This window comes from Bubalus bubalis, chromosome 3, assembly GCF_019923935.1.
Source record: "Bubalus bubalis isolate 160015118507 breed Murrah chromosome 3, NDDB_SH_1, whole genome shotgun sequence".
NCBI lineage: Eukaryota > Metazoa > Chordata > Mammalia > Artiodactyla > Bovidae > Bubalus > Bubalus bubalis.
The window spans coordinates 78,851,839-78,876,487 of NC_059159.1; the positions used below are offsets into that span (position 1 = coordinate 78,851,839).

A 24,649-nucleotide genomic window follows, 5' to 3' on the forward strand; every position below is an offset into this window, starting at 1 on the left:
CTGTTTACTGGAATATGCAGGGGGGTGTTGGAAAATTATAGGGAGGTTTTGTATATATTTTGTATTACAGACAGTAAAGAATCTGCCTGCAGTGCAGGAGAACCAGGTTTGATCTCTGGGTCAGGAAGATCCTTTGGAGAAGGGAATTGCAACCCACTCCAGTATTCCTGCCTGGGAAGTCCCATGGACAGAGGGGCCTGGGGGGCTGCAGTCCATGGGGTCACACAGAGTCAGACACGTCTGAGTAACTCACACTTTTGTATATATAGACTACTTTCTTTCACCAATACAATAGTTGTAAAATAATAAAAATCATAAATTATAATAACAAAAAACACTAATTGGGAAACACAAATATTTTACTATGTACCTTACTTACATTGTGCTAAATGTTTTCTCATGTTTTATGAGTTAATACCAGTGACACTCCTGAGAGTTAAGGATTATTACCCTCAATTTACAGATGAGGAAACAGAAACTCAGAGAGTTGGTGTCATTAATGGATTAAAAGATGCACAGTTAACTGTTCATGGCAGGATTCAAGTCTAGGACTTCCAGAATCAAACTACAGTAGCTTGGCTATATATAAGAACAAGAGGGAAAAACTGGGATTATTATAACTTTTCATGTCAAATGTATCCTGTGAATTGCATGCCTGATACCTTGCTATGGACTTGCTAAATTGTTTAGAGAGAAAAATAATTTATGCATCCATCCATCTAGCCTTCTTGAAGTATATATACCTAGTACACAACAAACTTCACACGATTAATGTACACACAGTGTTAGGACATACATGTCCGCTTGTGTTACCATCACCACAACCCAGGTAACAAACATGTCCATCACCTCCATACATTTCCTTCTGTCCTTTTGTTCTTTGTTTTGTGGTAAGAACACTCACCCCCTGAGATCTACCCTCTGAACATATTTTTAAGTACACAGGAATATACTGTTGAGTGCAGGCAATATTGTGTACAGCAGAACCCTGCACAACTATAAATTTTGAATGATTATTTTGACTAAAATGATCACATGTTCACATAAAAGCAGATTCAGAACCAAAAAGAAGTGGGAGAAAAAATAAACGCATGTTGTGTATACAGAACGCACAGAGCTGATGTGTTATGACACCCATCCTCAGGAATGAGATTCTACTGATAGATACACCTCCCTCCTCACTTGGAAAGAAGGATGTCATAACAGTTGTGTTGTCTCATTTTCGTGTATTTCATGTATATCACTCCTACACTGTCAAGCTAAAATAATTCAGAGAGTCAAGAGGTACATACAATTAATTTCTTTTTTTAAACACAAGTGCTTAAACAAGCCTCTCCTCCAAGATATCATTGTTTACAGCTTTTACCCTATCATTAACTATCCCATTCCTTTTTTTAAGGGAAATAGATTTTTTAATTTTTTTATTTTTCGCTATGCTGGCTCTTTGTTGCTGCACGTGGGCTTTCTCTAGTTGCAGCAAGTGGTGGCTACTCGTCAGTTGCGGTGCATGGGCTTCGCATTATGTTGTCTTCACTCATTGCGGAGCTCAGGCTCTAGGGCTTACGGGCTTCAGTAGTTACAACTGTCAGACTCTGGAGTGTGGGCTCAGTAGTTCTGATGCATGGGCTTAGTTGCTCTGTGGCATATGGGATCTTCCCGGACCAGGGACCAAACCCATGTCCTTTGTATTAGCAGGCAGACTCTTTACCACTGGGCCACCAAGAAAGTCCAAATAGCCCATTCCCTGCTCCTCCCCAATGTCCACTATGATAATTTCAACTTAAGCAGATCATTAAAGTTCTCTAAGTCTTTCCTCATTTGTAAAATGGAAATACTACTAATACCACCACATATCACCACATGCGTGATGGTATTAAAATCTGGTAAGGATTTTAAAAATAGAGGATGAATATAAAGCAGTAGTTCTCAATTAATGCCATTTTCCTCACCCTACTCAGCTTTTAGAATGTAAACTTTTAGAGCAAGTGTTAACTATGGTGTCTAATTCAGAGCTAGAAGCACAGAAAGTGGATTAACTCTGATGCAGAGTTCATCAGTGCCCTGCAGTGGATTTCTATCTCCTTAGCCCAGAAGAGAACAATGCTCTTTCTTTTTTTTAAACCGAGGCATAACTGATGTACAATGTTATATGTTTCAGGTGTACAACATAGTGATTCACCATTTTTAAAGAGTATATCCCATTGATCGTTATTACAAACTATCAGCTATACTCCCCACATTGTACATATATCCTTGTAGCTTACGTAGAGAACAGACTATTGATGGGGAAATCAGAGGAGGACCTAATACAGGTAGGGGGATTGAGAGATAAAAATTCCCACATATGAAATAAACAATGCTCTTTCTATATTCCTCCCAGACCTTAAGCCAGAGCCCATGTGCAGGCCTATGAACTGTTAGTTTCTACCACCAGGTGGCATGAAAGTGAAATTGTGTGTTTTCCTTGTACAAAACTTTGAAGGAAGTTTTGAAGTAGGAACATTTGTACTTAACAAGACAGTTGTTCCGAAGACTCGATTCCATTTCCGGACACCATTTCCCCTGGTAGATTTCAGCGGATGTGCTACAGCTCATTGCTCACCTATTAAAGCCTGGTTGGCTCTCACATTCGAGATGCACTGGGAAGGTCCACCCGCAGCCTTCCACTGCTAATAAGATGAAAGCAATAGCTGTTCAAGGCTCATAAACCTGTGGCCCTCATAAATCAATTTCAGAGCAATATTGTGCTTAAATGAACACAGTCCCCGCAACCAAGAAAAATTCTAAAACAACTCAAACTAGCATTACTCAATATTATGAAGGGGACAGGAAATCCCCTAGCAATAAATTTTAAAATCCCTTTTTAGGTTCTTCCCAATCCACTGCCCCACATGGTACTGCTGTGCTTCTCAAACCAGTGAGAACTTAAAGTTCATGTTTTTTCTTCCCCTCCTTGTCCTCTTTCCTGCCTGCTTTTCTATCTTTTCTCCATTGTACAGCTCAGGAACTGCCCAAGACTACATCTTTCAGGGGAACAGAAGGGTAGGCCCTAATGTAGACCTTACCAGGCACCACTAGTGGGTAAGCACAGAAAACAATCTGGGAAAACTCAAAAATTAATCACTTACAGTTCATTAAAAATTGGATTAAAGCCTTTTGTCAGATATATAGTCGCAAAAATTATCCAGTCTGTGGCTTATCTTTTTTTTAACCTATTTCTTTCAAAGAGTAGTCATGTTTAATCTTGGGCAAAAAAGAAAGTGCTATAGCCATAAAAGGTAAACCATAGCAGAATATGAAAAAATTTAATCACTTGTATCTTGGCATATCGTACCCAAACTTAAGAAATACAACAAATAGTGCTGCAAAGTGCAGAAGAAATAATGAGATCCAGTTGCAGAAAACACTGAATTAGAAATCTAAAGTGTTATTCCAATTAATTGTATGAACTCTAAAGGGTAACTTTACTTCTGATTACTTACTACTTGTTTCCTTGTATTGATATGAAAACCAGGACTTTTCTTAGTAAGATGGAAAGACTGGGATAAGGTCACATGGGTCAGTGGGTGAGCAGGAGAGTTTCAGAAAGGCAAAAAACATGTCTTTATGTGCTTTTGTGTCTCTAGTACCTACTTGACAGGGCCTGGTGCCTGTAAACACTCAGTGGCTTTTGGATGGATGCAAGATTTGTACCTACGCTTCTGAATCCAGAGTCAGTGCCTAACCCACTTGGTATCTCACTTCCTAATTGCACCTCTGTTCTGTTAAAGTCCCACCCCCTTTCAAATGATTGACAGGCACTTCTAGTCTATGTACTAATGTACAGAATACCAGTCCTAATCCATGTCATTACTTTTATGATGGTAATATCTCTATTTTTTTTTTTTTTTTTTTGGGCAGCACCAAGCAGCATGTGGGATCTTAAGTTTCCCGACCTGGGATCCAACCCATGCCCTTGTATTGGGAGTATGGAGTCTTAACTACTGGACCATCAGGGAAGCTGCAGTATCTCTAATATTAACTAATATTCTTTTGACATTTATTCTTAACATTTAGATCTACGGGACTCTGAGTTGCATGTATTTTTCATAACCAGATGGCACAATTTGTTCCCACTGCTCTAACATTATTTCCCCATTTTCTCTGTGACAAAATGATGCATCCTGACACTAATTAATTGTTAACATCATGATTTAGGAAGATATTTGGAGGTCTGCTTAGACATATTTAATTAGAAATTACCACTTTAAGTATTATGTGTTTTTATGCACCCAGTGCATTATGGGATGGAGTCAGGGCAACAGAGAACAAAGTAGGAAAGACACAAGGTGTGTTGTGTGCTGTATCCACAACTGATGGATGACATGTATGTAGCACTTTACAGATTGCAAAACATGCTTATTTTAACTCCTCTGAATGATCATAAAGGGTAGGTATTATTGTTAGCCAGTTTACAGATAGGAAGCTGAGGCTGAACATCATGTAAGCAACTTGTTCAAGATCACAAAGCTGGGTCTGAGATGCCCAGCTTTGCTTGTAGGAAAAATTCTGAGCCAGGATAGTGGGACAACTGAGGGTATCATCTTTGGCTAGATTGCTTAGTATTAATATCCCAGTTTTGCTACTTACTAGCTTTGTGAGCTAAGTAAGGCAAGTCACTTCACCTTTTTGTGCATTAGTTTGCCATGCATAAAATGTGAAGAAAATAGAACCTACCACATTGGGTTTCAGGGGAGTTAGGCTAATGGACATAGTTTTCTCAGAATAGAACCAGCTTATTAGGAGATACTTAATAGGGGTGTGTGTGTGTGTGTTTTCACTAGAGAACTGTTTCCCACATTTCTGGAAATCCCTCACACATTAGCTTCTGAAATACATTTCCTTTCTTAAAAAAAAAAAAAAAAAGATTCTTGGCAGCAGCCGGATTATAAAGTATGTGTAATATGTTTATGAGGAGACTGTGCATCAGGGCACCCATTTGGGAACAGGGCATCAACATGTAGAAAATGAACAGAAACAAAACCCTGACCTCTGATGCAATCTTCATTAAGGCGCTTCTCAAATAAAACTCCTGTGCTTCAGGAGCTGATGGCCACAGTGACCCCACAACCCACAGAACATAACAGCAAGCGCTAATTTAAAATTTCATGCAGGAAGGAAAAGTTACAGTTTTCACAGAGTCTGTAGATCAAACACAAGATGAGAACTAAGTGTCTGCCCAGTGAATCAAGCATGGAAGCGGGCAGCATGGCTTTTGCGTTCTTTCCTAGTCAATTTTATTGATTAAACCTCAAATTCTCTAACGTGGTGTTGCATGGATGTCTAAAAGCAGCCTTTGAACAAAGTGAGGAGACTCAATCTGAACAGTCAGGAAGTAAAGATACTGTTCAAAAATGCTGTGGTGTTTGCTTTAGAGCCACTAAAAACCAAGAGACCAAAGTGACTCTCGAAAGGTTTAGGGTCACATGTGCTAAATTCTGCCACTTGAGGTGGATGTGCCATGTTTGACTTGCTGGCCCTTCACTAAGCTAGATGGACAGGAAACTGCTTTTTGGACAGACAGGAGCAGCATCCCAAGGCCCTCCTGGGTGGGTTAGGACACCTCCTACGCTGCCTGGTTGGGTGCATTCCCTTGTTGGCCTCATCATTTACAATTCTCATTATCTTCATTCAAATTAGGCCATGCTACAAAACTACCCTCATTCTGCCTCTGGGAGTCTATATGAGGTTGCAGAAATCACATAAACTTCAGGGTCAGAAAAAAACAAATCTGTTTGAGTCCATGTTTTACTTTTTATTACCTGTGTGATAAAGGGCAAGTCACTTATCCTCTCTCTGCTTCAGTATCTGTAGCTGTAAATGGAGATAAAAATAGTAATTTCAACATCATCAGGAGGATTAAATGAGACAATAGATGGGAAAGTGTTCAGCACATATCAGCTAGTTAAATGTCAGTTCAGGGAGAGAGAAACAAAAGGCAGTAGTATTAACTTGCTTTTAGAGAGAGAAAACTTCCAGAAACATAGAGATGAGTGTCTGACTTGTTAATAAAATTTTAGCCTGACTGAGATCAATGAAATGTTCTGTGTTGACTGAAAATGCATACTCATCATCAGCAATCCCAAGGAAAATCTATCAGGATTATTTCCTTCCCTTAAAGAGCAATATAAATATTGATCAACTTTCCTAATTGGCCTGCGCCTTGCTTTCATACATCACACTTCTGTTCTGTACACAGGGCACAAATCTTCCAATTACCTTTAGTTCATGATTCATTATGTCACATTAGAAGCTAAACATGAACGCAGGGTCCTCATCAAGAAAGAGTACCACTTGAGGAGCACTTCCTCTGTTGCTTTTTATTCTCCAAAGATACCTGAGCCGCCTCATAGTTGATGTGTGTAAGAATATCTTCACCCTCCCCAGGTAGGCCAACCTCTTAGACCAAAATCGAAGCAACTGCGTGGTGGGGTCAAGAGATGGCTAGCCCTCCTACTCAGGACCGGAAAGGAACAGCACCCCAGCTCATTAAGAAGGAATTGTTAGGCTTGATGACACAAGGAGGGCTGGAAAAATGCCAAAGCAAACATCTGGTGTTTCATAAAGATGGCAAAAGGCATGCTAATCATCTTGTTCATGGTGGTTAAAACACTGAAGATCTTCCCTTTACGGGCAAAGGCAATGCATCCTGTCTTTTGGACATAGAAGCAAAAATAATGATAATAGTATACAATACTGGATGCCCAGAATCCTGGATGATTATCCAGTAATAGCTATCTCTCTAGAAATCTGAGTGCCTCAGACTTAACCAGCAAAATAGATGGTTCACTAAGGAATTTTCTGGCTAGTTTATTGGCAAGAAAGTGAATGAATCAATGGCCTAGAAAGGTACTGGGTGTCCTGCAAGTTTGAGGACATTATAGTCAGAGGTGTGCCTTTCTCTACCTCTGTTCTGGACTGGGTTTATTACTATACATTGTTTGTTTCTTCTGACAGAACAGCAATCCTTCCTTTGCACTTTTGTCTCTTGTTCAGTTGCTCAGTCGTGTGCAACTCTGTGACTCCATGGGCTGCAGCACCCCAGCCTTCCCTGTCCTTCACTAGAGTTTGCTCAAATTCATGTCCAGTGAGTCAGTGATGCCATCCTGACTCATCCAACCATCTCATCCTCTGTCAGCTCAAAACAAAATTCCTGCCACCAAATGAAATAGACACGAAAGCACTCTGAATAGCTCCTGTTGGAAATAGGCGCTGTGTACCTTGGGCCCTGTCCCCTTCATATGCCAACGCTGGATGGAACTGGAATTCAGCTCCCTTAATTAGCAAGAGAGGATGACTACCCGCATGAAGTGTGATCCTTCCTCTCAGGAAGTACACGTTTATGGACATAAAACAACACTGGTTTTCAATAGGTTCTCACGTTTAGTTGGCTTAATTCTGAGAAAGAATTGGTTTTAATTTTTTCCTTTGTAAGCCTCTGTTCTTTCATATGTGAGAATAGAAGTTTTCCACTTGTTACAATAGAATATCTTTCATTTTCTTATTGTCTTAATACCAAAGGATCCCAGTAGAATGTTTTCCCAAATTGCTGCAGCATTGCAGAATTAAGCTGAAGGGGAAGTAAGTGTAGGATTCTACTTTTTATTAGATAAAATACATCATCTCTCTTTTCCTTTCCCATTGAGGTAGATTACTAGCAAGAAGAGAATATAAAACAAAAAAAAACAAACTTAACAAGATAATTCAAAAATGGCTTAGTTGACATGGTAATTTTTAACAGCTAAATTAACCTAAATCCTAAAGACCATCCAGATCAATTTCTTCAGCACATATGTGAGAAACAGAGACAGCAAGTGACCACTCCCAGATCAATGAGTGAAAGAGTGACCCAGGAGTATGCAAAGGCCAGGTCTTCTGACTTCATTATTTCCTTCCCATGCTTGTTCATTCCCTTCCCATTGTTATTCAGTCCCTAAGTAGTGTCCAATTCTTGTGACCCATGATGTGTAGCTCCCCGCTCCCCGAGCCTCCTCTGTCCTCTACTATCTCCTGGAGTTTGCTCAAATTCATGTCCATTGAGTTGGTGATGCTATCTAATTATCTCATCCTCTGGTGCCCTCTTCTCCTTTTGCCTTCAATCTTTCCCAGCATCAGGGTCTTTTCCAATAAGTTGGTTCTTCACATCAGGTGGTCAAAGTATTGCAGTTAAACTCATAGGAAGCCAAAATAGGACATTAAGATCAGTGACTTGAAGGACAGTAAAATGGAAATGAAGATGGCAAGTCCCGGCACAAGAGTTCCACTAATCTGGCACTGCTAATTGATCTCATCCTCTTTACTGGTAGGGGCTTCCCTGATGGCTCAGATGGTAAAGAATCCACCTGCAATGAGAGAGACCTGGGTTTGATCCTTGGGTCGGGAGATCCCCTGGAGAAGGGAATGGTTACCCACTCCAATATTCTTGCCTGGGAAGTCCCATGGACAGACGGGCCTGGTGAGCTAGTCCATGGGGTCACAAAGAGTCAGACATGACTGAGCTATATCTGATTTATCTATCTTCCCTGGTAAGTGCACACACACACAACCCAGTGCTTCGGGTAACCATCCCCATGGATTAGATTCCTTATACACTGTGAAGCATATTTGTTCTTTCTGGTTTCGCAATTAAGTGCATGCACCTCAGAATAGGGTTGGTCAGTGTTCAAATTCCAATTCCACCTTTTAGCAGCTGCGTGACCTTGAACCAGTAAGCTGACTTCTCTGAGCCTTGAGTTCTATAAATCGAAGGTAGTGTTCCTTTTAGGGTTGGTAAATGGTGAATAAAGTGCTTGACGCAGTGCATGGCATATACTATGCTCTCAATCAATGATACTTGTTATTATCCAAAAGAATTAACCACTTTTCTATGTTTTCTACATTTCAACTTTGAAGCATTAGATTTATCCAAATGTGTGTGAGGGGAGTTTTATGGGGCTGTTCAGTGGTGTCTTAGGTCTTTTTGCTAGATTCTATATTGACAATAATAAGTAATTCTAGGAGAGACTCCATTTAGAAGTAAATTCTAACAGGTAGAACCTGTTTGTCTATTTTTAGCCACGTGCTCAGTGTCGCTCCAGAGTATCTGTTGCATTGAACTGCAGTTCAGCTAAAGACTGCTCATTTAGAGGCTCGAGAAGCCTGGAAAGATTTTAGAATTCAGGTTGGAATCAGTGTCAAAGCTGAATCTGGAGATGAGGTGTTCTTACGTGCCATCCCAGAAGCAAAGGGTACAAGAGACAAAAGAGTGTAGCCAGGTGGGAAAAGCTCTTTGATGAGATGTCCTTTCTGTAGACTCTCTCCAGGAAGAGAGCGCTAAAGAACAGTCAAGTATGCACTTGACGCCCACTGGGGCTTGTCTGCAGAGCCTGGATCTGGGGCAAACAGCTTGCCGCATCTCTTAATGCCTAGCCTCAGCACTTATTTAATTTGAGATGCATTTATTTCCTGTTAAAAACTGTTGCAGTCACTCTTTGGCATGAACTGTTTGCTGGAAAGCAAGGTGAGACTGTCAGATGGTTGTATTGGCTGGTGACATATTCAGGCTCTCATGTAATAGGGCAGCCGTTCAGATAATCACTTTAAATATTTCACTAACACAGTTGTAAATTGTTACAAAGTATACAGTGATAGTGCTTCTGTTCATCATATTCACACTGCCTTTTTATTTCTAATAAACTTTGTCTTCTGAGGATATGTTGTCGAGAGCTCTCCCTAGAATATTATCATTTGTAATAGATGCTCCCAAATAGCTTATTTTTATTTATACTAATAGCCGGGGAGTCATGGTAACACCTGGGAAAGTGCAAAAGCAAAACAGAATTTTTCTTTTGAGGAGATAAGAGGAAGCCACAGAGAAAAAACTGTTGGGTGCCCTTCGAGTCCTTATCTCCTGAAGTAATGAATTAGTCATCCAGAGGGGCAGGAATAGTCCCAGCAGGTGAAGCTGCCCTGGTTGTCTGGGAGGTTTAATCCTCACTAAGCATTAGGAGTGACTGTGAATGCCACCTCCCCGTCCTTGTGTCTATGATGAGGCTGTGAGCACTGTACCTCCCATCTGGGCGTCTGCTTTATTGCAAAGAAAAGAATGCAGACAAAAGTCTGAATTTTTGCACAATGCCTAGAGTCTATTTCCACGAATGTTGCATTAATTACTGAGTGAGAGTGTCTCTTATGAATTTTCAGGTGTGTGCTTGCAATTCATTTTTTTTTTCCCATTTACATAAAAAGTCGATTGGAACAGGAGTCTTTGTTGCTGCCTCAGTGGGATCTTCTCAGGGGATTTTTCACAGAGATTTATGTGCTTGAAACCAAACTTAGATCAAAAAATATACTGAAGGTTCTTCGAATTACCATGGGAATGGTTCAGCTCTTAGTGTATTCCTGTCACACAGAGAATTTTCCAGCAAGGCTGACTCCTGGCCCAGCCTCTGCTCTCTTGGGAACTGTAGAGAGGGTATAACATTTAGATTCGCACCTTCATCCAGCCTAATGAATCTTCTTCCTACAACTTAAATCCTTTAAAAAAAAATGAAGATAAAACATGTGAATAGACGTTTAGAAAGAGGGGGCCATACAGTGCAGTGGGTAAAAACAGAGGCAACAGAGCCAGACCTGCTATGATCATGCGACATCAAGTCCATTTCTTAAGGGCTCTGAGATTGGATCATGTCATCAGCTAAACAGATGGCAGTGGTACCTCTCTCGTAGAGTTGTGGGGAGTGAATGAGAGACCCAAAGAGCATCCAGCACAGTGCCTGGCATATACATTCTCGCTATGATTTTATTATTTGGAGGTTTCTTAATTCAAGTTATTTTGGCCTCAGAAATCATTCCATGCAATTATAAACTCTGGATGTGCCTACCTAGAAAAGCAGGAGTTTAAGTCATGATGTAACATAACAGTTCTGTTGCAAAGAAGGGACTGGGCTCAAAACCGGAGAAGAACTGAATGTCTTATGAGAACAAGTCCACCTTCCTTCCCAGAAGGCAGGCTTGAGGCAGAGATGTTGAGGAAAGCACCCTTGGTGGGGAAGTCGAGCAGATCTCCACGTGACACTCAAACTCAGGTACCAGCCTCATCTGCTGTCACCAAAGGGCAGCAAGGCAGGTGGCGAGCCAGGAAGGAAAAGCCCTTCCTGCCTTGTTCTCTCTCACTGCTCAAGCCATCAGTTCAGTTCAGTTCAGTTCAGTCACTCATTCGTGTCTGACTCTCTGCAGGCCCATGGACTGCAGCACACCAGGCTTCCCTGTCCATCACCAACTCCCAGAGCTTGCCTGAGTGCCATCACGATTACCAAGGCAACTACATAGATAGTCTAGAAATCTACCACAAGGACTCTGATTCAGCAGGTGCTACTGTAGATTCTGATTTAGTGTGCTTTGGATAAAACCCACAGATCTGTATTATGTATACAAACATAATAATATTTGATTTATAATATTTATAGTACGTATTTTACAACTGAACTTTTATTATCATTCAAAATTCAAAATGGACAAGAGTAGAGATAATAAACATCCTCTCTCCTGCCCCAGCTCCCTTCCTTGGAAATAACCAATGTTATCTTTGTATTCTTCCAGAACTGTTTTATTCATATACAAAGATACATTTATTTTCTCATATTTTACATAAATGTGGATCGGCATCTTACAGTTTTCAGAGTACAAGTCTTTTGCCTCCTTAGATAGGTTTGTTCCTAGGTATTTCATTCATTTTGATGCAATGGTAAATGGGATTGTTTCTTTAATTTCTCTTGCTGATGTTTTGATGATAGTGTATAGGAATGCAAGAGATTTCTGTGTATTAATTTTGTGTCCTGCAACTTTACCAAATTCACTGATGACCTCTAGTAGTTTTCTTGTAGCATTTTGGGGATTTTCTACGTATAGTATCATGTCATCTACAAACAGTGACAGTTTCGTACTTCTTTTCCAATTTGAATTCATTTCTTTCTCTTCTTTGATCTCCATGGTTAGGACTTCCAAAACTATTTTTAATAAAAAGTGGCATGAGTGGATATCCTTGTCTTGTGATCTTAGATGAGATACTTGCTGATTTTCACTATTGAGAAGAATGTTAGCTACTGGTTTGTCATGTAGGGTCTTTGTTACATTGAGGTTGGGCTTCCCTTGTGGCTCAGCTGGTAAAGAATCCGCCTGCAATGAGGGAGACCTGGGTTCAATCCCTGGGTTGGGAAGATCCCCTGGAGAAGGGAAAGGCTACCCACTCCAGTGTTCTGGCCTGGAGAGTTCCATGGACTGTACAGTACATGGGGTCGCAAACCGTCAGACACAACTGAGCAGCTTTCACTTTCACACTATGGTAGGTTCCCTCTGTACCCACATTCTGGAGAGTTTTTATTATAAATGGGTGTTAAATGTTGTCAAAAGCTTTTTCTGCATCTGAGATAATCATATGTTTTTTTATTCTTCAGTTGTTTAATGTGGTGTATCACATTGATTGATTTGAGATTTTGAAAACTCCCTGCATCCCTGGGATAAATCCCACATGATCATGGTGCATTATCCTTTTAATGTATTGTTGGATTCTCTTTGCTAGTATTTAGTAAAATACTAAATATTTTATTGTCAAGGATTTTTGCATCTATATTCATCAATTGGCCTGTAATTTTCTATTTTTGGTATCTTTGTCTGGTTTGGGTATCAGGGGATGGTGGCCTCATACAAAAGGTTTGGGAGTGTTTCTCCCTCTGCAACTTTTTGAAAGAGTTTGAGGAGAGGTGTTAACTCTTTTCTAAATCTTTGATAGGATTTGCCTGTGAAGTCACCTGACCCTGAACTTTTGTTTGTTGGAAAGTTTTCCATCACAATTGCAAATTTTTGTGATTGGTCTGTTCATATTTTCTATTTCTTCCTGGCTCAGTCATGGGAGATTGTACCTTTCTAAGCATTTGTCCATTTTTTCAGGGTGTCCATTTTATTGGTGTAGAGTTGCTTGTAGTAGTCTCTTATGATCCTTTGTATTTCTGTGGTATCTGCTATAACTTCTTTTTCATTTCTAATTTTTTTGATTTGAGTGCTTTCCCTTTTTTTTCATAATGAGTCTGGCTAAAGGTTTATCAATTTTATCTTTTTAAAGGACTAGCTTTCATTTTCATAGATCGTTTCTATGTTTTCTTTGTCTCTATTTCTGCTCTGTTTGATTTCTTTTCTCCTCCTAGTTTTGGGTTTGGTTGCTCTGCTTTCTCTAGTTGCTTTAGGTGTAGGCTAGGTTGTTCACCTGAGATTATTCTTACTTCCCGAGGTAACACTGTATTGCTATAAATGTCCCTCTTAGGATTGCTTTTGCTGCATCCCACAGGTTTTAAATCGTTGTGCTTTTGTTTCATTTAATTTCTTTTGTGATTTGATGACTATCTTTACTATTGTTTCAACTGCTTTTCCTTCTTGTCTGTATATCTGTTGTAGATTTTTGCTTTGCAGTTACCATGAGGTTTTGATATAGCACTCTCTCTCTATACATGATTGTTTTAAGTTGCTGGTCTCTTAGTTTCAAATGCGTTCCCAGTATCTTGCATTTGTACTCTCTTCTCACAACTGCTGGTTTTGATATTATAGTTGTGTGTAGATGATTTCCTACTTTTACTGAATATTTGCCTTTATCAGTGAGCAAAATTACAATGAGTATTTGTAAGTTTCTTGTTCCTAGTTATGCCTTTTTCTTTTCTGCTTTGAGAAGCATTTGTTGAAGAGCTGTTCTGGTGGTGCTGAATTTCTTAGTTTTTGCTTGTCTGTAAAGTTCTTGATTTCTCTTTCGAGTCTGAACGAGTCCTGCTGGGTAGAGTATTCTTCGTTGTAGGCTTTTCCCTTTCATCCCTTTAAATATATCATGCCACTCCGTTCTGGCTTGCAGAGTTCCTGCTGAAAAATCAGCTGATAACCTTATGGGGATTCCCTTGTATCTTTATTTATTGCTTTTGCCTTGTTGTTGTAGTATTTTCTCCTTGGCTTTAAATTTTGTCCATTTGATTAATATGTGTCTCAGCATGCTGGACTTGGGCTTATCCTGTATTGGACTTTTTGCACTTCCTGGACTTGAGAGTGTTTCCTTTCCCATGTTAGGGAAGTTTTTGATGATTTTCTATTCAAATATGTTCTCAGGCCCTCTCCCCCCCACCCCCACTTCTGGGACTCCTATAGTGCAAATATTGTTGTGTTTAATATTTTCCCAGAGGTCTCTGAGACTGTCCTTTTTTCACTCTTTTTTTTCTTTATTCTGTTCCACAGCAGTTATTTCCACCATTCTGTCTTCCAGGTGACTTATTCGTTCTTTGGCCTCATTTACTCTGATGTTGATTCCTTCCAGTATATTTTTTTATTTCAGGGATTGTATTGTTCATCTCCTTTTGTTTGTTCTTTAAATCTTTTAGCTTATCATTAAGCATTTTTTGATACCTTCTCAGTCTGTGCCTCAATTCTTTTTCCAAAATCTTGGATCATCTTTATCGTCATTGCTCTGAATTATTTTTCAGGTAGATCGCCTATCTCCACATCACTTAGTTGTTCTTCTGGGATTTTATCCTGTTCCTTCATCTGGAAGATTTTCTCTCCTGTCTCATTTTGTCTAACTTAACTCTGTTTATGGTCTTTCTGCAGGCTGCAGAGTCGTAGTTTATCTTTCTTCTGTTGTCTGCCCCCTAGTGGGTGAATCTGGGTGTAGCCCCTCTAGTAAACAGGGTCATGTCAAGCAGTGTGTTTAGAGGCCCCTGTGGACTCAAGATGACTTTAGGAAGCCTGTTTTCTGACAGGTGGGGCTGTGTTCCCACTGTTTGTCGTTTTAACTGAAGTGTTCCAACGCTGGAGCCTGCAGGCTATTGGGTGGGGTCAGGGCTTCCATGATAGCTCAGTCGGTAAAGAATCTGTCTGCAGTGCACAAGACTCCGGTTCATTTCCTGGGCTGGGAAGATCTGCTGGAGAAGGGATAGGCCACCCACTCCAGTATTCTTGGGCTTCCCTTGTGGCTCAGCTGGTAGAGTCCATCTCCAATGCAGTAGACCTGGGTTCAATCCCTGGGTTGGGAAGATCCCCTGGAGACAGGAAAGGCTACCTATTCCAGTATTCTGGCCTGGAGAATTCCATGGACTGTATAATCAATGGGGTCGCAAACAGTTGGACATGACTGAGTGACTTTCACTTCAAGTCACCAAAATGGCAACCTCTGGGAGAGTTCATGTTGATGGACATTCCCTGGGGTCTGCCACCAATGTCCTTGTCCCTACCTGTGGTTTGAGCCACAGCCATCCTTTGCCTCCTCAGGAGATCCTCTAAGACCCCGGTAGGTCTGGCACAGTTTCCTAGGAGTCACTGCTTAGCCCTGAGTCCCAGTGCATGAGAAACCTTGTGTGTGCCCTCCAAGAGTGAAGTCTCTGTCTCTGCAGTCCTCCAGAGTGTCTGCACTCAAACCCCACTAGCCTTCAAAGCCAGAGGGTGCTCCTCCTGATGCCAGCCCTCCAGCTGGGAAGCTGGAGTGGGACTCAGAACTCTCACTCCTGTGGGAGAACCTCTATGATATAGTTATTTTCCAGTTTGTGGGTCACCCACCCAGTGGAGAGAGAATTTGATTATCTCACTAAAGCACCCCTCCTGCTGTCTCAATGTGGCTTCTTTGGATGTAGAATATCTTTTTTGGTAGGTTCCAGTCTTGTCAATAGTTGTTCAGCAATTATGATTTTGGTGATTTTGTGAGAGGAGATGAGCTCAAGTTGTACTCCATCTTGTCCCTCCGCCCTCCAATCAGTAACAATTTTTTTTAATATAAGGAATTTGTTGCCACATTTGATCACACACAGTTTATATACAAAATTATATTCTATATATAAAATATTGCCCTATTAGTATATATGAAGTTATTTAATTCAAAGCAGTAGGATTTGGTTACTACTATGTTGGATGCAAATTGTACCAGCTTTGCAAGAGACAATATGCTGATATAAATGTGCTGATATTATGTCAAGGAGGTATGGGATTTAGTGGGAGTATTTGCATCACAGAAATCAGTAATCACTGGAAAACAGGAGAAAACTGGTTGTTAAACATTTACCAACACAGTACTGTTTCTGTAGGTCAGGTATCCCAAACCAAACATACACATTGTCCTTAACAGGCACAACTGCAGAGACTGAGCAGGCAGGCAGGCACTGCTAAAAAGAAAGATATTTTATTAAATAGTACATTATTAAGACTGGCACATTAAATAGAAAGTTAATCACAGTATTGACTTCTTAGCTTTAATCACTGAATTCTTGCCAGTAACCAAAAATGTGGATTAGACACACAGGATTTATCTCTCATCCCTTTACTATTAAGTATCTAAATAATTATTTCTGTAGTCAGAGTCTCCAAAGCTAAACATATGGTGAAGAAAAAATGACCCCAGGTCCTTACTTTTATAGTCCTAGAATGCAAATCAGAAGTCTAGATATTTAATAACTTCTCTGGCAACAAAATGAAGCATGTGGAGAATGTCTCGGGCACATTTGATAAGTTATCACACTGTTTCTAAATCTCCTATCTTTGACTCCTATAGCAAATGTTTCCAAAAATCAAGTAGCATTTCGAGATTTTCTAGCATTAAATAGCCTTGGAATTCCCCACTTAAGCTGAGGAACAGTATTCATATATTTGCCCTATTGACCCTTTTCTCCCCTAGAGTGCTAAGCAAGAAATTAGCTCTCTTCCCTCACCTTACTGATGGCTGCAGTTTCAACTTGTGAGTAAATCAAAGGCATTACATTCTGTTTTAATTACCTACTTCTTGTTTGTGAAACCCAACTATTGGTCAAAAATGGCATTCCGTAAACAGGAAGAACAATGCTGTTCCTCTGGGAACTTTTAGTGCTCTGATAATCCCAAATAAAAGCATGCAATACTATGTGGCAAGGAACAGTCACTGGCCTTGTGCGGATTGTGCTGCAGTTGGTTCAAGGGCTTTCCCATTGTCCCAGTAAATAGTGCCTGCAGGCCTTTGGTGACTTCATAGCAAGCTGACTCTGCCTTATGTTTCCATATATTCCTCTCCGTCTACAAACTGCACAGGGCCCTGCACTCAACACCCACCCAAAAGCTTTCTCTAAAGAACTGTGATGACTCCTAATAAAAGAATGCAGAGAAATAAAAGATTTGACCTCAATCCTAGGAAGACTGGAAAGGGACCCAGAGGAATGTCATAGAGGACTGCAGCTCAAAGCATCTTCTCTCCGGCATTGCATCATGCAGCCCAGGACCTTCCTTCTCACTGGTCCAGAAAGTGCAAACTCAACTCTTTCATCTAGAATACCCCCAAATTTCTACTTGCATGTCAGATAATAAAGCCTTTAAATTGACCTCACTGGTGAAGAGATTGTGGATTGGTGGTGGTGATGCGTGGGAGCATGCTAAAGTTGCTTCAGTCATGTCCGACTCTTTGCAACTCTATGGACAAGAGCCTGCCAGGCTCCTCTGTCCATGGGATTCTCCTGGCAAAATACTGGGGTGGGTTGCCATTTCCTCCTCCAGGGGGTCTTCTCTGCCCAGGGATCAAACCAGAGTCTCTTGCATCTGCTGTACTGGCAGGCGGGTTCTCCACCACTAGCACCAGCTGGGAAGCCTGTGGCCTCCCAAGGGTTCTCTCATTGGACAGGTCAGCATTACACCAGACTCTGTACCGTGGAGCACTGACATGTTCAGGACAGACAGAGGTTGTTGGAGGACTCTTAGGAGGGCTTCTGGGAAGACAGAGAAAAGAGGATTAAACTTTTTCTCATTAAATAAACTTGAAGAAAGCCTGTCTTTCTCATGTCCCAGGTTTTCTAAACATTGCTGTTCTCTTCTGACAATTTTATCTAATTAACATCTATTTTTCACTTCTTTATGCAGTAATCAGAGTTCAATTACCGGAACCCAGCTGCTGATGCTAAAAAGTACTGGAAAATTATATTCATACAATAAATCCTCAGATGCCCTCACCATCTCCTAAAGCAAGACAAAGGAGTTTGATTCCTCAACTCTATTACCTACATACCTTCATTCCCCTTTTATAAATTCTTCTGTGACTTTGGTTCCATTTCAGGACCATTACTGAAGGCCTACAGGGAGAGGGTCAAAGAAAGGAATAAAAATAAACATGAACAGTAACACAGAAGTTTCCATCTAAGGATAGTAAAGGACTTACAACATATGTACATATTCCAACATTTTTGTTTTTAAGGAATCAAATTAAATTTGAAGAGCATTTTACCTGAAGTTAATATTCATGTATCTGGTACAGGGAATTTTGTTTTCCACATGGAAAAATTCACGCCTCAGTTTGTATATTCTTTAAGTGTTAGCTTTATGAGAGAGGTGGTCATTGAAATCCATCCCTGAAGGTCTTATAAACAAACTTATGATTAATTAAATGGTTAATTTTGATAATGATTAATTTTTAGAAGTTTCTAATTCCATCAAATTGTTTTGTGTATGCAGGAGGTTACATTTTATAATATTTTGGTCATCTTAAGTCTTTGTTTGAATAAGAGGGGAAGGAGGTAAGGGAGAGTAGGAAGAAAGGAGGAAAATGGAATAAGAAAGAAGGAAGGAAAACGGAGGGAGGAAAGGAAAAGAAAAGAAACATTCTGACCTTTTTAGATGATTATGAAAAATTCAAAGTCTTGTTATAGAACTTGGGGTGTTCCTTTGCTATTTTAAGTAAAAAGAGGAAAGAACCAAGATTTGCTATGGGGCTTCCTGTCTGTCAACTACTCCATGTACTTAATTCACTTAAAAATCTCAATAAATAGCTGGTAGGTAGAGGTATTATCCTTGACCTTATGAAACTGACAATTCTTGAGTTTACATGCTATGGTTAAGGAGTCAGATAAGATTGTCCAAACCTTCCTGTTCCCTTTCCATGTTATCTATTTTCATGATGTGTCTATTTCCTGGCATATCATCATGCCTGATTTCTTGATAACTGGTTGGCCATTCCAAGTCTTTGAACTCAGCTTCCCATTATAAGATTGTTGGTAGAAAGTAGGATGGAAAAGGCAATGGCACCCCACTCCAGTACTCTTGCCTGGAAAATCCCATGGACGGAGGGCCTGGTGGGCTGTAGTCCATGGAGTCGCTAAGAGTCGGACATGACTTCACTTTCACTTTTCACTTTCATGCATTGGAGAAGGAAATGGCAACCCACTCCAGTGTTCTTGCCTGGAGGATCCCAGGGACGGGGGAGCCTGTTGGGCTGCCATCTATGGGGTCGCACAGAGTTGGACACGACTGAAGCGACTTAGCAGCAGCAGCAGAAAGTAGGACAGTCCACTGTACAGAATTTCTCACACTGAACTTCAGGACAAGAATTGAGAGTCAAAAGCAAAATTTCCTTGGGATTTAATAGAATTCATAAGCATCACTCTTCCCATAGCACAAGCAGAACACAACAACCAATGTTGTTTACTTAGAGTAACTTCTTACTGTTCTAGTCCTCTGGCTGTAAAGATATCCTAGCCCTCAAATATTAAAATTTGCTCAGTTCTAATCCCCAGACTACTTACTTGATCTTAGACTTTTTTTTTTCCCTAAAACTAGATTAATCAACATCAAAGAATGTGTTTGTTCTTCATATTTGTATTGAAAGAACTCAGTTTTGAGATAAGCATCCAGAAGACTAGTTAGAACCCCTGAACCAAGAGAAACACGTGCAGGACCATCAGGAGGGAAATCTACATGCTCCCAGCGTAGTGGCCATCTTTGACTGGGACAGCTGGGGTTTTTCTCCTGTTGCCTAGAATATTATATGCATAGTGCCCCCATCCCTTCACAGGACACTCCCAATTTGGGTGGCGTCCTCTGTGGTCATTCTACCTGTATAATGTAAAACCTAGATCACCAGAGTAGACACGTGTGGACTTCCCTCCTACCTTGAGTTTTGCTATGGTGAGAACATGCAATGTTAATAAAACATTATGAGGCCTTAGTGAAGCTAAAACCAACTATATAACAAATGCTGCTTATGTAATTCATAACATATGTTGAAAGCAGCTGTTTGTTTCTCTGCTATGGCAGACCTATGTTTTCACAGAGATGGGCGGAGGAAGCTCAGCTGGCTTTGGAGTCGATGACAGAGCTGGGTTAGAATCCTTGCCCTGCCACCTCTGCTCTCCCTAAGGCTCAACTGTATATTCTAAGAGAATAGGCATAATACCACCTACCACCCAGGGCTGCTTTTACCAGAATAACAAGGGCTTTAGAGCCACAGACACCTCTGTTTAAATACCACTTGTACTACTTCTTGGCTGAATGACCTTGGCATTAAATTTGACCTAGAGTCTCAGTTTCCTTATCTACAGAAAATTAAAGTACAGAAAAAAGTACAGTTCCTATCTCAGAGATTATTTTGAGGACTAAATAATATAATGCATATAAAGTAAGCATGTAATACTCTGTCATCATTTTGAAATATAATATGGGGATATACTTAAGGCCTATAAATAATTTGTACCAGAAATTGTTAAGATTGCTTTCTCTCTCAGTTCAGTCGCTCAGTCGTGTCCGACTCTTTGCCACCCCATGAATCAAAGCACACCAGGCCTCCCTGTCCATCACCAACTCCCGGAGTTCACTCAGACTCACGTCCATCGAGTCAGTGATGCCATCCAGTCATCTCATCCTCTGTCGTCCCCTTCTCCTCCTGCCCCCAATCCCTCCCAGCATCAGAGTCTTTTCCAATGAGTCAACTCTTCGCATGAGATGGCCAAAGTACTGGAGTTTCAGCTTTAGCATCATTCCTTCCAAAGAAATCCCAGGGCTGATCTCCTTCAGAATGGACTGGTTGGATCTCCTTGCAGTCCAAGGGACTCTCAAGAGTCTTCTCCAACACCACAGTTCAAAAGCATCAATTCTTTGGTGCTCAGCCTTCTTCACAGTCCAACTCTCACATCCATACATGCTACTGCTGCTGCTGCTAGGTTGCTTCAGTCGTGTCCGACTCTGTGCGACCCCATAGATGGCAGCCCACCAGGCTCCCCCGTCCCTGGGATTCTCCAGGCAAGAACACTGGACTGGGTTGCCATTTCCTTCTCCAATGCATGAAAATAAAAAGTGAAAGTGAAGTCGCTCAGTCATGTCCAACTCTTAGCAAGCCCATGGACTGCAGCCTACCAGGCCCTCCATCCATGGGATTTTCCAGGCAAGAGTACTGGAGTGGGGTGCCATTGCCTTCTCCATCCATACATGACCACTGGAAAAACCATAGCCTTGACTAGACGGACCTTTGTCGGCAAAGTAATGTCTCTGCTTTTCAATATGCTATCTAGGTTGGTCATAACTTTCCTTCCAAGGAGTAAGCGTCTTTTAATTTCATGGCTGCAGTCACCATCTGCAGTGATTTTGGAGCCCAAAAAAATAACACTGTTACCACTGTTTCCCCATCTATTTCCCATAAAGTGATGGGACCAGATGCCATGATCTTTGTTTTCTGAATGAGTTTTAAGCCAACTTTTTCACTCTCCACTTTCACTTTCATCAAGAGGCTTTTGAGTTCCTCTTCACTTTCTTCCATATGGGTGGTGTCATCTGCATATCTGAGGTTGCAATCTTGATTCCAGCTTGTGCTTCTTCCAGCCCAGCGTTTCTCATGATGTACTCTGTATAGAAGTTAAATAAGCAGGGTGACTATATACAGCCTTGATGTACTCCTTTTCCTATTTGGAACCAGAGTCTGTTGTTCCATGTCCAGTTCTAACTGTTGCTTCCTGACCTGCATATAGGTTTCTCAAGAGGCAGGTCAGGTGGTCTGGTATTCCCATCTCTTTCAGAATTGTCCACAGTTTATTGTGATCCACACAGTCAAAGGCTTTGGCATAGTCAATAAAGCAGAAATAGATGTTTTTCTGGAACTCCCTTGCTCTTTCCATGATCCAGCGGATGTTGGCAATTTGGTCTCTGGTTCCTCTGCCTTTTCTAAAACCAGCTTGAACAACTGGAAGTTCACGGTTCATGTATTGCTGAAGCCTGGCCACACACTATTAGGTACTAACTGGTCTAGCTTAAATCACAGTGATATTATCTGAGAATCAATTAAGATTTCACCTGGTTTTAAATACTCAACCAGAGGTTCACATAAATATACCCTATGAATTATACCCCTGAATTGGATGAATTAAAACCTCAAATGACATTGTTTTCCATGAAACAAATTTAAATTGCTAGATTTCCTTCCTTATATATGCTGTTTTATACTCCAAGCTCTTTCATACTTTTTCACCTTCATTCTTAGTCATAAAAATCTCGTTTTCTGAGCCATTTATTGGTTTTCTTTTGAGACAGTTTATCCGAATGCAGCATGTATATTGCATAAAGGTAAACATAATATGTGATTCCCTATGATTCTAGAGATTTTTACCAAAATATAAACTAGCAAATATATGTAAGCCTTCCTAGTATGTATATCTAAATATCTATACATAGACAGACACTCACATACATTGTATATGTAGTGTGTATATATAAACATGTATTATAGTCTCCAAGGAGACACATAGTTAACCAACCCAATCTAAAACACACATATGTATATATAAATGACAGTTTTCAGCCCTGTTTATATATTTCAATGGAAATTGAGATGTGATTTCTGTATTCCCTCATTGGAAATAACTCAATTGAATGACAGATTATTCATGAATACTTTATTGGCAGCAAAATGAAAAGAGGTGCCCAGTGCTGCGTGGAGAGGAGAGGGTGTTAGAGGCTGTTGGGAGTATAGACAGAGGCCTGGGTGCAAGTCCCTCTTCCAGCACTTGTCAGGTATCTGGCGCTATGAAGTTATCCTTCTGTGTCATTGCTCCTATAGAATTCTGACAACTGAAATATCAGAAGTGAAAAGCTCATTGCCTAAGCCTTGCATGTATTTCCCGAAGTATGGGATGCATTGCAATGTGATCCCCTCATTTTAGGAGGTACAAAATGTTTAGTAACCCTGAATTAATGAGATGAAGCTACTCCCTTTTAAGTGTACCGTCAATCCTCTAATTATACGGAAGAAGACTTGGTTTTAACACCTGTCTATCCCTGACCATTATCCACATGGAGATCAGGTCTCTGGCACATAGCCTGGGAAGACAAGAAATTGTAACTAGAATGTGATATAATTCTGTTTCCATTGTTTATATTTTTAAAATTAATTTCCATTCACTATTTTCCATTCTGGTTTTCCATTAAAATTGTACAGTGAATTCTTACTTTTAGGGTATTTAAGTAAGTTTTAAAAATGAGGTGATTGAAATAATTAGTGCACCTCACACACTGACTCCACACGAATCACGCCATGGTAACCAAGGCCTGGTATCTAGAAACATCATGTTCCTGTTCCTAGTACCCAGTATTAAAGGGCTGCCACGCTTTGTACAGGACACTGTTGGGCATAAGCACACTGCACTGACTTCCCTTCAGGACAAGAATAAGCACGTTCATATATGAACAGAGCTACCGCACAGACCACGTAGGCTGAGGCTTATGTGTCATTCCCTTTCTAGCATCCATGACTTGAATCCTTTCTTTCCCGCTGACCCTATGCTTGTGGTCGGAGGCGCCGTGGCTGAAGCTGCTATTTCATTAACACACTTGGATGTCAAGTCAATAAGCAAAGAGTCCAGTAGGGAAGACACAACATGTACAAAAATAATATATGGTAGGAAATCATCAGGTAGTCATGGGGCAGTATAATACTGAGAGGGAAAACAGAAATAGTAACCAGAAATGGTACCTACCTTCTACTCTGTAATGTGGGCTGATTAAGTGAAAGGTGCATTAGTTCATGTCTATGTATCAGTTAGTCACGGCAGCAGAGGCTTACTGTGATTGCTTTTTAAAGTGCTTTCATTATATTTTTATGTTCTATCTTTTCAAAAGTAATATAATGCGTGTTGAACACATTTTTAAAACAAAAACACAATTGATAGAGTGTTGCTGGATATTTATTCTAACACTTTGTTGTATTTTTTTACAATCTTTTGTTTGATGCATAAGGATATTTCCCCTTTATTATATTCACACTATAGGTATAAATTTATATCCCACTTTTTTCACTTAACAGTTCTGCATGTAAACATTTTCCAAGTTATTAAATATCTCCCATAACCATGATTTTAATTCCTATATAATAGTCAGTTTAAGGAGATGAATCACAGATAATGTAATTACTTCTCCATGACTAGACATTGCTTTATGCAATATTCCAGCATATTAAATAATACAGTAAAATGCATCTTTGATGTTAAATTGTACTTTGATTCCAATTTGAGAAAATTGTCCAGTAAACAAATTAATGATTCAGTTTCCCTACTAGACTATTAACTGTTTGCGAACAAGAATCAAATTTACTCAACTCTACATCCGTAGCTCTCTGTCTTGAACACAGAAGGTACTTGGAATGTGTTTACTGAGCTGAACTGCATGTACTTTCTTTTTTGACAGTCTTCCACTCTTTTCTGGAGAAAATTCAAGAAATCATTTGGCCGTCATCAGTTTCAGTTCAGTCGCTCAGTCACCTCCGATTCTTTGTGACCCCATGGACTGCAGCACGCCAGGCTTCCCTGTCCTTCACCATCTCATCCTCTGTCGTCCCCTTCTCCTC

At 40.3% G+C, this 24,649-nt stretch overlaps 1 protein-coding gene and 1 long non-coding RNA gene across 7 annotated transcripts in view; one reads left to right on the top strand and one right to left on the bottom strand.

The window, feature by feature from the left end:
• Positions 1–24,649, top strand: part of LINGO2 (leucine rich repeat and Ig domain containing 2) — a 1,154,206-nt gene that overhangs the window by 1,112,690 nt on the left and 16,867 nt on the right. The window lies entirely within an intron of this gene.
• On the bottom strand, positions 16,032–24,629 carry LOC112583849. The gene is made up of 3 exons (XR_003108127.3): positions 24,402–24,629; positions 18,059–18,122; positions 16,032–17,762 (listed from the first exon to the last, which is right to left on the bottom strand). It is a non-coding gene; the product is annotated as an uncharacterized LOC112583849 (long non-coding RNA).